Source organism: Otolemur garnettii, unplaced genomic scaffold (assembly GCF_000181295.1).
Source record: "Otolemur garnettii isolate 467f Iridium unplaced genomic scaffold, OtoGar3 scaffold00031, whole genome shotgun sequence".
NCBI classification, from domain to species: Eukaryota; Metazoa; Chordata; class Mammalia; order Primates; family Galagidae; genus Otolemur; species Otolemur garnettii.
This window is the reverse complement of record NW_003852426.1, coordinates 5747117-5760722: the sequence shown is the minus strand read 5'-3', so window position 1 is coordinate 5760722 and position 13606 is coordinate 5747117. Positions and strand designations below refer to the sequence as shown.

The window sequence follows — 13606 nt, the reverse complement described above, 5'->3', positions numbered from 1 at the left end:
ATGGCTGCAACCAAAAAAAAAAAAAAATAGCCAGGCATTGTGGTGGGTGCCTGTGGTCCCAGCTACTTGGGAGGCTGAGGCAGGAGACTTGCTTGAGCCTAGGAGTTGGAGGTTCCTGTGAGCTGTGATGCCACAGCACTCTACCCAGGGGGACAGCTTGAGGCTCTGTCTCAAAAAAAAAAAAAAAAAAGAAAAGAAAGTAAAGGCCCTGGTTCCACATCAAAAGACCGGCATGCACATCTATCCATTTGTGGGAAATTCAAATGTTTGTGTTCTTTTAAAAAATGATTTCCTCTTTTTCACAGGGTTTTGTAATTAGCCAAACACAAGTGACCACTGGGAGAGGCTTCTACTGGAAAAATAGTACCTGTGGAAAGCCCCTATGGGGAGCTGGTAGCAGGGCCTGATAAACAACACAGCTGCTGTTAGCGACACTAGAGGTGTTCTATAGAAGTTCTCAAACCACCTTTCCTTACTATAACAAATAAGTCTTAAATCCCAAAGACACAGAATCACTTGTCTGGCTGCTTTTTCCTAAAAAGTCTCTGGGCTAAGGGCTGGTAAACAACCCCAAATAACGCCAAGCCAAGCATACACTCAGTCCTGCCCTTTTCCTCATCACAGTTCCTGTTAGAACAATGCCTCACACTTTCATTGATTACTGCTTCTGTCCAGGGCCAACAGGGCTGTGTGATCTCCAGGTTACAGACCATAGGCTTTAGTATGTTCCCGCAGTCAGCTCAGAGGCAACCTCATCATGCAACTCAAACAAACTTCCAGCTTACATTTATCTGCATACAGAAGGTGGCGAACAGGAACTGCCTTCAGCCCATCCAGTTCTCAAGCTGGGAGAACAGAGTCAGAAGGTCACTAAATTAAACTAAGACCCTTCTCCCAAACATAGCCCTCCCTCCCACCCTGGCAGATCATGGGGCAGGGAGGCAAAAACAACTGGAGGCTTGGTGCAGTGGCCCAAGCCTGTAGCACTAGCACTCTGGGAGGCTAAGGCGAGTGGATTACCTGAGTTCATGAGTTTGAGACCAGCCTGAGCCAGAGTGAGACCTCACCTTTAAAAATAGCGGGGCCTTGTGGCCGATGCCTGTAGTCCCAGTTACTAGGGAGGCTGAGACAAGAGAATGGCTTTAGCCCAAGAGTTTAAGGTTGCTGTGAGCTGTGATGCCACAGCACTCTACCAGGGGTGACAAAGTAAAACTCTGTCTCAAAAAAAAAAAACACAAAAAGCAACTGGAGTCCTCCAAGTCTTACAGAAGCATTTTTGAAGCTCAAGGTCATTCAAGGTCATCTGAAAGAAAATGCCTGAGCTAGGAACTAATGTCTAACTGGCACCACCAACAACCCCATCAGAGAATACAAAAAAATTACAGAAATATAATCACAGAGGCTAAGATACAAGGAAATCCTCCATGGGAATGACAGGTACATGGAATACAGCTGTTTTCAGGGTAGGATAAACAGAAAGTAGGCTACAGATAGGAGCAAACTTGAGATGCCTGACCCTGGCTGAAGCCTTTGAAGACAATGATTATGTCTTATCCTCCCCAACCCCCATCCTCTAAGCCATACTCCTGCTGTTACTACAGAGCTCAAGTTTAGGCTTGGCAGACCTATGCCTCCTTGGCAGCCACCCAAATCTTCACCTTGTTATTCCTTCCAGGACCAGTGAAAGCACCTGTGCTCTTCCATGGTGTATGTGGTCTAAGAAAGTTTTCTGAGTTAGAGCGAAGCTTTATCCCTCGGTTGTCCCTTTGGCAGAAGACATAACCTACCTAACCCTCATCTACAAAGAGGGATGCCAATGCCTGCTTCATAGTATGCTATGACAATTACAGGCAATGACACAGGCAGGGTGACTGGCACACAGCAAGCACCCAACAAGCACAGGTGCACTGTCAGCATGCTCTGTGGACTGACAGCACTGAAGACCTCTGCTTTAGAATTCTTGCAGCAGAGAGAGGCTGGCTGTACCTCACATAAATCAGCTCTGAGGATGCTTCCTGGTCCTCTGACACACGGACATGACTCTTCAGCTTCTTGTGTATTTCCCACTTGTGATCCTACCAGGTATCGAGCACTGGGTGGGCTTAGTCAATACCCAGTGGAAAAACACACAAAGAGGTTTTTTTGTTTGTTTCACACAAAAAGTTTTTTAAAGTGGTTATGCTCTAGCTGATTCTTAAGGATTTCTTTAGGACTTCCATCTTTCTTGGATCTGAGATTTTTTTCAGCAAATGATATGAGAGGGGTAAAGCAGTGGCTCCCTCAGCAAATGTGTGGCATCTTCCCACCTAAAATGTCTCCAGTTAACACCCTCACTTCCTTACTGCTTACTCAGTTCCTGTGTGACATCCTCTTATATCAGTTTTGTGCTGACCTTAATCACAAGGACTTTATTTATGTATTTATTTTTTTTTTGGAGATAGAGTCACACTATGTCACCCTCGGTGGAGTGCTGTGGCGTCACAGTTCATAGCAACCTCCAACTCCTGGGCTTAAGTGATTCTCTTGCCTCTGCCTCCCAAGTAGCTGGGACTATAGGCATCTGCCACAATGCCCGGCTATTGCTTTTTTTTTCTTTGTCAGTTGTCATTGTTGTTTAGCTGGCCTGGACCAGGTTCAAACCTGCCAGCCCCGGGGTATGTGGCTGGTGCCATAACCACTGTACTATGGGTGCCAAGCCAACCACAAGGACTTTAAAAAAGTAAAATGCATTTTGAGTCTGAGGTGGGAGGATTTCTTGAGACCAGGCGCACAAAACCAGTCTAGACAACAAAGTAAGATCTATCTCTACAAAAAATAGAAAATTTAGCTAGGCATGGTGGCTTGTGCCTATAGTCCCAGCTACTCAGGAGCTTGAGGCAGAAAGATCACTAGAGCCTAGGAGTTTGAGGTTGCAATAAGCTATGACTGCACTACTGTAGTCTAGCCTGGGCAACAGAGTGAGACTCCCCATCTCAAAAGAAAAGAAAGAAAGAAAGATTTCTTAAGTTCTAAAAAATGTATTTTATAACACTGTGATTTCAATAACAATAATATTGATAAATGAACTATCCACATGCCTACCACCCAGTTTAAAAAACACAATATGCTCTTCCTGGCATCACCATCCCCTCTTCCCTGCTCTGAGGATAACACCATCCTGAATTAACCTGTTGACTGTGATGACTACCTTCAAACAAGATGTTTGGTGCAAATGATACCTGGAGGGACATTCCATTTCTGAGCACTCTGAAGTCAAGGGTTAAATGTTATCATTCTCTTGCCCTTCTTTAAGTTACCATCTACATCAGTATTCCTAAACAATACTAGTTCCTATCTTTCTTCCTTGGTAAACTGGATAGGAGCACAATTTAGTGTCCCTAAAGTAGCCCAATAGGTTCTGGGACAAAAGCTCAAGGAAAAGGGCTTCCTTTAGCTGCCAAGAAACTGGGAGGTCATGGAAAGACCCAGTCTCCGAAAAAAACAGCAGTGCTGGTAAACAGAGAGCAACAAGCCCAGCTTCTTGCTGGGCTGGCAGTGTGAGGACTCCTGAGAAAATGCATTCCCTGTACAGGCAGCAATAAGCAACAGCTGGAGGGTAAACTCCAAGTTAAACATATAACCACATGGGATAACTACAAAGAACATACCCTTTCCAAAACAGGCTCAGTGTAGACCGCCTGCCTAGGAAAGGCCCTGTGGAATTATACTCTTGGGTTTGCTGGCAATGGAGTCTTGCAATTTGCAATTACGGAGTACATAAATTTTCTCAGGAAGGACATCAAGATAAATGGGATTGCAGGGAGAGGAAAGGCAAGAAGATAACCATACCACACTCTTCACTCTCTGGGACCTTTGCACTGGGAGATCCCTGGGCCACCCACTCTTCAAAGAATCATCTCTAGTCTCAGATAGCATGAAAATTCCAGGGCGACCCACAGCCCACCAGTCTCAGCTATTTTGTAAACATTTATCACTGCATAGATTTTTCTCTAGGGACTTTGTATGTGTGCCTGGGAGGTAGGGCTCTTCAGAAAAGGAGCAGGAGCTAGAGAGATGGGTCAGAGGAGCCATGGAAAGATCTAGTTTATTAATATTAGACTAAGATCCAGGATGATTTTAATATTTTTCATAACTTTGTAACATCACCATCACCATTGTTGAGTATTTATTGGCTATTTTCTGCAAATCTCTCAATTTTCCATTTTTATTTTAACAAGCAATAAAATCTTTTTTTTTTTTTTTTTGAGACAGAGCCTCAAGCTGTCCCCCTGGGTAGAGTGCTGTGACATCACAGCTCACAGCAACCTCCAACTCCTGGGGTCAAGCAAGTCTCCTGTCTCAGCCTTCCAAGTAGCTGGGACTACAGGTGCCCACCACAACGCCCGGCTATTTTTTGGTTGCAGCCATCATCGTTGTTTTGGTGGGCCTGGGCTGGATTCGAACCCACCACCTTAGGTGTATGTGGCTGGTGCCTTAGCCACTTGAGCCACAGGTGCTGAGACAAGCAGTAAAATCTTAAGAGGGGTCTGTGTGCTTATTTCAGATAAAAGTAAAACTGGGGAGACATTGGAAAGCTTTGTTCTTTCTTCCACAGAGGACACAGTGTGGGCAGGTAGCACAAATAGGTACACCAATTTCTAAGGTCTATTATGTGACAGAGAAAAAGGGGGAAGGGGAAGCTTAATGGGACCCCAAAGAGTACTTGGCAAAAGATTAGGGGTTTCAGGCTGGGCTTCCCAGTTCTACTGGAAAAGAAATAGGGGTACAGAAATTTTGTCTTCTAAAAGTCTACCTTTTGAAGAATCAAATGCTTGAGCAATAAGTTAACTGCTGTAGAGAGAATATACGTTTAGACTGTAGGAAATGATCAGTTAGAGACTAGTTTTTCTCAAGTATCTTTGCACTCAGGCTGTATGTGTCTGTGTGCACATGCATCAGAATCTCAACTTGCTCCTACACTGTTGGAAATAAATAGGATGGCTCTAGTCAAAACTATGAAGTACAAAACCTCTAGCCTCCCCCACTTCCACTGCTCCAATAAATCAGAATAAGTAAGAACAGCTGTTACAGGAACCAACAAACTCAGCCCCTAGGCTCTCACTACCATGTCGGTGACAACAGAGGATGGGAAGGCAAGGGCCACAGGAGACAGAAAGCTGCACGTTCAGTAAGCAGAGACCTTAGATATTTATCTACATGAATCTCTCAGCTTTGCAAGGGAGGAAACTATGGCCAAGAGAGGTTAAATAATTTAAACAAGGTAAGGAGCTGGCATGCTGGGCCTAAACTTTGCTCATTGCCTCTGCTAAGATATCCCACTGATTTTGCAACTGAGGAAGTGGCAGAATACAGAGCAGCCCTTGGGGAAGAAACTTGCTATAGACTGAACTGTGTTCCCAAATTCACATGTTGAAGCTTTAACCTCCAGTGTGAGATCTGGAGAGCAGGCTCTTGAGAGGTATCTAGAATTAGATGCCATCATGGGGTAGGGCAAGCTTCATAAGAAGAGAAAGAGAGTGCTGTGGCTCTCTGCCATATGAGGACCAAGTGAGCATGCAGTTTTCTACAAGCCAGGAAAAGGGCCCTTGCCAGGAGGCAACCTGGCCGGTGCCTTGATCTTGAACTACTCAGCAGCCATAAAATGTCTGTTGTACATTTTGTTACAGCACCTGAGCTAATAGAATAGTTTAGGCTCGGTGCCTGTGGCTCAAGTGGCTAAGGCCCCAGCCACATACACCTAAGGTGGCGGGTTCAAATCCAGCCTGGGCCTGCCAAACAATGATGGCTGCAACCAAAAAATAGCTGGGCGTTGTGGCAGGCGCCTGTGGTCCCAGCTGCTTGGGAGGCTGAGGCAGGAGACTTGCTTGAGCCCAGGAGTTGGAGGTTGCTGTGAGCTGTGATGTCACAGCACTCTACCCAGGGGGACAGCTTGAGGCTCTGTCTCGAAAAAAAAAAAAACAAAAATAGAATAGTTTAGTTGCCCAAGGGCTGACCCCTATAGGAAAAAGACCTGAGGAAAATTAAGCTTCCTCATACTCCCCTTTCCACATCCCTGGGAGAAAGACGCACTTACTTCTTTCAGAAGAATGGCTATTCTATGCAGAGCACTGCACTGTCCCACTTCAACAGGGAGATACATGGCAGTGGTACCTAAACTTGGCAAGTTTGTGGGCCATTTTTTCCCTACAATTGAGAGGAATGGGAATGTTATTGGGCTGTAAACTTTTCATCACAGCAGATAAGAACTTTTAAAATTAACATGATTGGTAGTAAGAAAGATCTATGTGATGATAAAGTAGTTCTAAATCTTGATTATGGTGGTGATTACATGCACATGATTAAAATACAAAGGAACACACACACACAAGTACATGTTAAATTGGTGAACTGTGAATAAGATTCTGTGGATTGCTGCAAAGTCAATTTCCCGGTTTCAATATTGTACTGGAGTTATATAATATATTGCCATCAGCAGAAACTGGGTGAAGGGTACCGAATAAAGGACCTCTTGTACTATTTTTGCAACTTCCTGTGAATCTACAATTATTTCAAAATAAATATAAATAAAGAAAAAATTTAGAAATTAACATGAAAATTATCCCTTTCATTTTATAAAAAAAAGAACTAAAGCATAAAAAAGGGGGGAAAGATGAACAGAATCAGAATAAAGGCAGTTGGCAACCAAATACCGCCAGCACCACAACATTCCTCATTGTCCTTAATTTTATCCTTCTAGTGTGGACCAGTCAAAACCATGTGAAGGGTTACCTTAGTAAGAATGCAAACAATGTACCGGGTCCCACCAGAGGGAGGCCTGGCATAAAGCTCCCTTTCTTCCCAGCCTGGCCAGCTTCTGACAGTTCTCTGCTGTGTGGAGAGACTGGAAAACAGTGGGAAGGATGACAGTGGGGGCTGGAGTTGGAGGAAGGGGCAAGCTGGCAAGAAACTTAAGTTTTGGGCTTGGCACCCACAGCACAATGGTTATGGCGCTAGGCACATACACTGAGGCTGGAAGGTTTGAACCTGGCCTGGGTTAGCTAAACAACAATGACCCCCCCAAAAAAAAAAAGCCGCGGGTTGTGTTGTTGTGTCAGGTGCCTGTCCCAGCTACTTGGGAGGCTGAGGCAAGAGAATCACTTAAGCCCAAGAGTTGGAGGTTGCTGTGAGCTGTGATGCCACAGCACTCTACCTAGGGTGACATAGTGAGATTCTGTCTAAAAAAAAAAGAAAGAAATTTAAGTTTTGCTTCTGCCTCTTATCAGAACTCCCTGCTTTCCTTTTGTTCTCCACCAGAGCCATGAGATGTAAAGCCAGCCATCTATGTGCCCCAGGTTTTCTCGTTCACTCCATCTGTTCACTTCCTGGCCCTGAGACCCAGAGTCTACTTCCACGGTGCCTACTCCCTATCTCCTGCCACCACCCTTGGCAGATGCTCTCAGATCCTGAGTACTTGCTTGCCCACACCCCTCCAGAACAGAGAGACCTCAGGGACAAACCCTTTCATGCCAACACAGCAGTGGTGCTCCTCAATGATCTGGGCACAGGGGACAGTGTACACAAGAAAGTCTGAGAAGCCTCAGCCTGAAATAGCTGATAGGGGTAAGGCAGATGCCTGTCAATATCTGCCTATGTGCTCTTGGCACTCATTTCCAAGACTGCAAATCTACTAGTTTCCAAATGCAAAGAACTGTGATTCTCTGAGGAGTTTCCCAGGCCTGTAAACCAGGTAGAATGTAAGTGCCAGGGGACTGATGCCCTGCCCCTGCTCCCACCAGGGCAGTAGCTCTCACCCAGACTGATAGGAAGTGGTAGATAAAATAATCCTGCTCCTTGGACCCTAAGTAACTTTGAGTTGCCTGGAGCTTTCTAGTAGGTCTGAGCCCCAAGGCCCAAGTGATAACTAACCTTTGATAACAAACCTTTATTGGTTTCCTTTCTCCTGCCCCCACTCCCCTACGAGTGCTTCCTGGGATCACTCCCCAAATAAGACTATTTGCATTTAAATACTGCTTTTGAGGGAACTCAGCCTAAGATTGGTAGTCACAGGGCTCCCCAATAATTGGGAAATTAGAGCTAGAATTGCAAATATGGATGAGTGTATCTCTGTGGGTATCTAAAGAATGTACATCTGTGTAATTAGAGAAATCACTAATGGTATGACTGCTTGCAGATACTAGAAAGCTAATAAGGGAAAAACAACTATAAAAAATTCATTTGCCTGGGTAATACCCATAATAACCATTTATATGAATCACTTTTCATTTGTCTAATTACTACTGGCAGGATAACTACTATGTATATATTAAATGTGTCAGATAAAACTTGCATTAAATTTTATTTGATTACTAGTGTTAAGCAACTCTATGCTTGGTTCTTTTGTGTTTATACTCTGTTCCTGAGTAGAGGGAACACTGTTAGGACTTAGTGCTTAAAGCAGTGGTCTCAAACTTCAGCCTGCATGACAATCACCTGGAAAGCTTGTTAAAACATTGCTGGGCCCTCGGAGCTAGTGGCTCAAGCGGCTAAGGCACCAGCCACATACACCTGAGCGGGCGGGTTCAAATTCAGTCCTCCAGCCTGGGCCCACCAAACAACAATGATGGCTACAACCAAAAAAAAAATAGCCGGGCATCATGGCAGGCACCTATAGTCCCAGCTACTTGGGAGGCGGAGGCAGGAGAATTGCTTGAGCCCAGGAGTTGGAGGTAGCTGTGAGCTGTGATGCCATAGCTCTCTACCCAGGGCAACAGCTTGAGGCTCTATCTCAAAAAAACAAAAAACATTGCTGGGCCCCAGCCCCAGAGTTTCTAATTCATGGAGGAGGGGAGACTTTCTATTTCTAATTCGAGAGAATTCCCAGAGGAAAGTAATGCTGCTGCTTTGCAATCACACTTTGAGAACCACTGCTTTAAAGTAACACAACTGAGAGAAAGGAAGAGCTGCAGGCTTAAACTCTCCAGTTGGCATTAGCAACATGAAAGGTTAACCAGTCTGTGTACTATTTCAAGGAAGCAGGTAGAATTTTCTACCATTCTAGGTTAGCCACTGAACCAAACCAGATTTGATATACTGACAGTTTAAGCCAAAAAAGGTAAAATTAACTCTGTTACTCAGACAAATCTCAAGAGACCTTGGTTTGCTCATTTATTCAACAAGCAAGTATCAAGAGTCCAGTCTGTGTCAAAGATGTTGCTAGGCAACAGAAGTCTGGGTGCTGTCAAAGCTTTTGTGAGACTGAGTAGGTCACTTATTCCATGGGCCTCAATTTCCTAATCTGTAAAGGGGAGAACTCATATTTAGGGAACTTTGTGGCTCTGATGTTTTACAATGAAAATCAAAGCAGCATTACAGTCTAATGTAGAAATATTCTGCCTAGCTGTCTAGGCAGCATGATGTCAAATGTAAGTAAGATCCTAGATATCCCAACAAGCCAATTATGACAAGGCAGGTGAATCCCTGGCAACAATCCTGGCCCTGAAACCCTTCTGGCTGCTCAGAGTCCAGTTTAATTCAAGAAATGCCCCAATTAAAGGTGCTGCCAAGGTAAGTTAATATTATGACCAATACCAACCAAAGAATGTAAAAGCACCCAGCATGAAATCCATGTTCATAATTGGTACTCCCCTGATATATTATGACATTTAATCACTCTAACTGTTAAATGGAAAACTAGACCCACTCACTAGAATTATAGATGCTGTGATAACCTCCTCAACTGGGATTTCAAATAAACCTTGTGGTAATAGCTCTCCTGTTTTGAATGTAAAATAGGAGGCAAGGGGAGGGAGGTGGGGCAGCCACCTACCTGGCTAGGGCAATTGCTAACGACATTGGTCTTTATTTCTGAGAGGCCTGGCTTTTGAATGAAGCCAACAAGTACCAACCTTACCAACCGCACAGGGCAGCTGCAGGAAACACTCTTATGTTATTTACAAATTGATAGCCAGGAGTGACCAACAGATTAACTGTGGATCTGAGAAGTAAGGCTGTCTGATTTTTAATTGCTAGAGGTTGGCAAGCTCCGATCAGTAAGCAGCTGGCTTGAGGTAGAATTCAGTTATAACAAATATGTACCCTAGGATCCATATATTGCTGTGACAAGAGGGTTAAACAAGAAACAGAAGCCAGAGATGGAGGTGTCAAGGAGGGGAACCAAGAGAGTGGGGCACACTTACCCAACTATCAGCTCAGCCTCCTGCCAAGCCAACCCAGATAAAAATAAAACATCTTTTTAGTCTTACTTCATGTATAAATAAAGCATATTAGGAAATCCTTCTTGTTAATCTAACAAATAAAAAATTAGGAAAAAACAGTAAAACATACCGTTGAGACAAGTCCCTCACCCCAATTTTCAATCAGACTGCAGTTCTTAAGCCCTCTTTATGTAGATTTCAGGAGCCACTCAACTTCTCCCTAGGTAGCCCTCTCAGAGAAGGAACTGTCTTCTTTAACTCTACACTCTGCACCCAGCACCACGGATGACACATAATTGGCAGCTAGTAAATACTGGCTGAGAGAGTAAAGCACATGGGCCCTGCCAACCTGGTTACCCACTGGCAGTGTGGCTAAGAAGAGAGCTCCAGGGAGGCCAGCCAGAGCTTTTTTGCCTGTTACGCAAGCGTGACTGTTCCCAAGCCAACATTTTCCACCTACTCACAGGGTAATGAGTCCCACAGGCTTATTACAACCAGTGTCAAATGAGCTGTTTCCTTCACTTATTCAGAATTACCACCTTTAAGATTCTGTGTCCGCGTTTTAGCTCAGAATGCTGAATTGAATTCTGGGTCAAGGCTGTACCTAGCCTATTCGTTCTTTTGTGATGTCATAGATATCAATCATCCCTCAGCTTGGGCTTCCTTTCTTTGAACTCACTTTTTTTTTTTTTTTTTTTTGAGACAGAGTTTTACTATGTTGTCCTCGGTAGAGTGCTGTGGCATCACAACTCACAGCAACCTCCAACTCTTGGGCTTAAGTGATTCTCTTGCCACAGCCTCCCAAGTAGCTGGGACTAAAGGCACCCTCCACAACGCCTGGCTATTTTTTTGTTGCAGTTGTTGTTTAGCTGGCCCGGGCTGGGCTTGAACCCACCAATTTTGGTGTATGTGGCTGGCACCACAACCACTGTGCTATGGGTGCCGAGACCTTTGGACTCACTTTTGTAGATTTGATTGCCTCTGACCAAGCTCACTTCAGATTTATAATGTTTCATTTCCTTTTCTAGCTCAACACTAAAGAAATATACACACAATTACCTTATTACATAAAATTTCACAAATGATGTAATGATAGTGGCCCGAGTAATAGCAAGCCTACTAAGGCTTAGACATGTATTTTAATTAATACAAGTGAGGGGCATTGTCTAAACTAAAGCAAATAAAGAGCACAGTACAAACTTGACAGGGCACACAGCATTCACCAAATGTAGGCAGAACTTCCCACAGGCCTGGTCTGGGCCCAGGAATCTTATAATTCACTTGTTTCTACTTTGACTAATGTCAATGAGTGACTTCCCCAATGCCACTTGGTATGTCCCTGAGAACAGGGCTGGAGGGGGCCATTCACTTTCCAAATGTGTCTCCATGTTGGTTTGCCTCTAGACAGGGAAACAAATATTTAGAGAGAAAAGAACCAAAACACTCATTGTGATGTCAAAATAGAAAACTACCCATAAAAGCTGATACACATTTTGCAATAGACCAGTGCAGTGAAATAAACACAAGCATGCTGTTCCTTGGAAAAGAAAAAGCAAAACTAAGCATAGAAAGGAATAAATACCAAGGGCACAAACTAATATGTGTACACCTCTAAGCAACTCATGGCAGATACATTCATGGTCAAAGGTGAACAGCAAAACTAAACCTGCAAAATTATGTTCTCATATTGCCACTGAAGCAGTAGAGAGCCCAGCAATAGTGGGTGCTCAGTGCTCAGTAAATGCTGCTTTGTGGAATGACCGAGCAAGGGAACTGCAGGTGATAACACCACTGGTGACTTCAAATAAGTACCTCATGGAGCTCTCTCCCAAGAATGGGCTTGATCCTGCCTGATCCATCTTGCTGAGGTCCACCTGGGTAATTGATCCCCTTTCACAGCACAGAGAGATGTTAATGCATCTCTGTATGAGGACCAATAGATTCAGTCTTCATTGTGATCAATCTCTGTTCCCATCCTCAAGGGCATGGGAGATTTTACATTGAAATCTTTGTCAGCAGTAAAACAAATGCATCCATCACTAAGCTCCAGCCTTAGAAACTGGCCGTCCTCGAGCTGTTGCCCAGGATCAAAAAAGGCCAAATTTAATTGAACCTTCAGAAGGAATTTAGCACAGAGAAACAGCATTATCTGAACTGGAGTATGGCCAGACCTCTGGGTTAATACCTCAATGGGGAGACCCATCAAGGACCTTATTTCTGGATCAGCAGCAATATTTCTGACTTTACAAAAGAAGGCTTTGGAAAATTTCTTCTTTAACCAAATTAATTCCACCAGCATCATATGTTAGAGATGCTAACTGTGCTCTCACTCAAATAAGTGCCCATAAAACCTCCAAATGGCTTTAAACACACGGACCCAGCTGAGGATTTGTTTAGTTATGCATTTGCTCTACTATAGCAGGTCCTTCTAGAGACCTAGGGGGACAGATGGAGATATCTGGGCAGGAGCTGATATTTTTACTGAAATATACTGTATCTGGTTTGGCTCTTTTCTCCTTTCAATTTAGTTTAAAAGATTAGGGGCCAAGAACTAGCTGAACCTATTTCTGGTTTTGACTTGCATATATGACACTTGAAAGCAGAAAGAATCATTAACACACACTGTAACATTAGTAAGAAGGATTCCATTTTCACATTTTTAAAATGAATGTTGACTATTTTATGTATGAGAAAGGGGCAGACAATGAGTTGAGTTAGCTTAATATTGACATTTAAATATCATATCTGGGGGAGATGGGGGAGGAAGTGAGGGGCAAAAACCTACCGAATCAGTACAATGCATACTATTCAGGTGATGGGCACACTCATAGCTCTGACTCAAGCATTACAGAAACTATTCGTGTAACAAAAACATATGTGTCCCTTAATATTTTTGGGGGAAAATATAGAAAGGTTTATCTTTAAACAAATAAATAAAATGTAAAGTTCAACCCTCTCCCTTTTCTAAACCATATATTTCAGTAAAATATTTAAAATTTGAAAATATAGGAGTAAGGGAGATTAATCTACCAAATTAGGTAAGAAATTAATTCATAGGCTCGGTCTCAAAAAAAAAAGAAATTAATTCATAAAACAAATCTGTGAAGAAAATTATTCTAAATACTCTAGAATCCCTTAGTTGTGGCATAAAAGGGCTATTATTATTAGAGAACAAAAAAGAAAATTCAAAATTTAAGAGTGAGGTGAAAGAAAAGGACCTAATTATTATATCACCTGCAAGAAGAAAAAGAAAAGTATCTACTTATGTCCTAGCACAGTAATGTCTTTAGCAATCCAAACCCTGAGTTCTCTGGAGAGACTTTTTTTTTTTTTTTTTTGAGACAGAGCCTCAAGCTGAGCCCCTGGGTAGAGTGCCATGGCTTCACTGCTCACAGCAACCTCCAACTCCTGGG

The 13606-nt window shown here is 43.4% G+C and overlaps 1 protein-coding gene across 6 annotated transcripts in view; it reads right to left on the bottom strand.

Annotated features, from left to right (window-relative positions):
* The window catches only part of ANKS1A (ankyrin repeat and sterile alpha motif domain containing 1A), a 216754-nt gene that overhangs the window by 49178 nt on the left and 153970 nt on the right, over nt 1-13606 (bottom strand). The gene's annotated exons all lie outside the window — the stretch shown is intronic.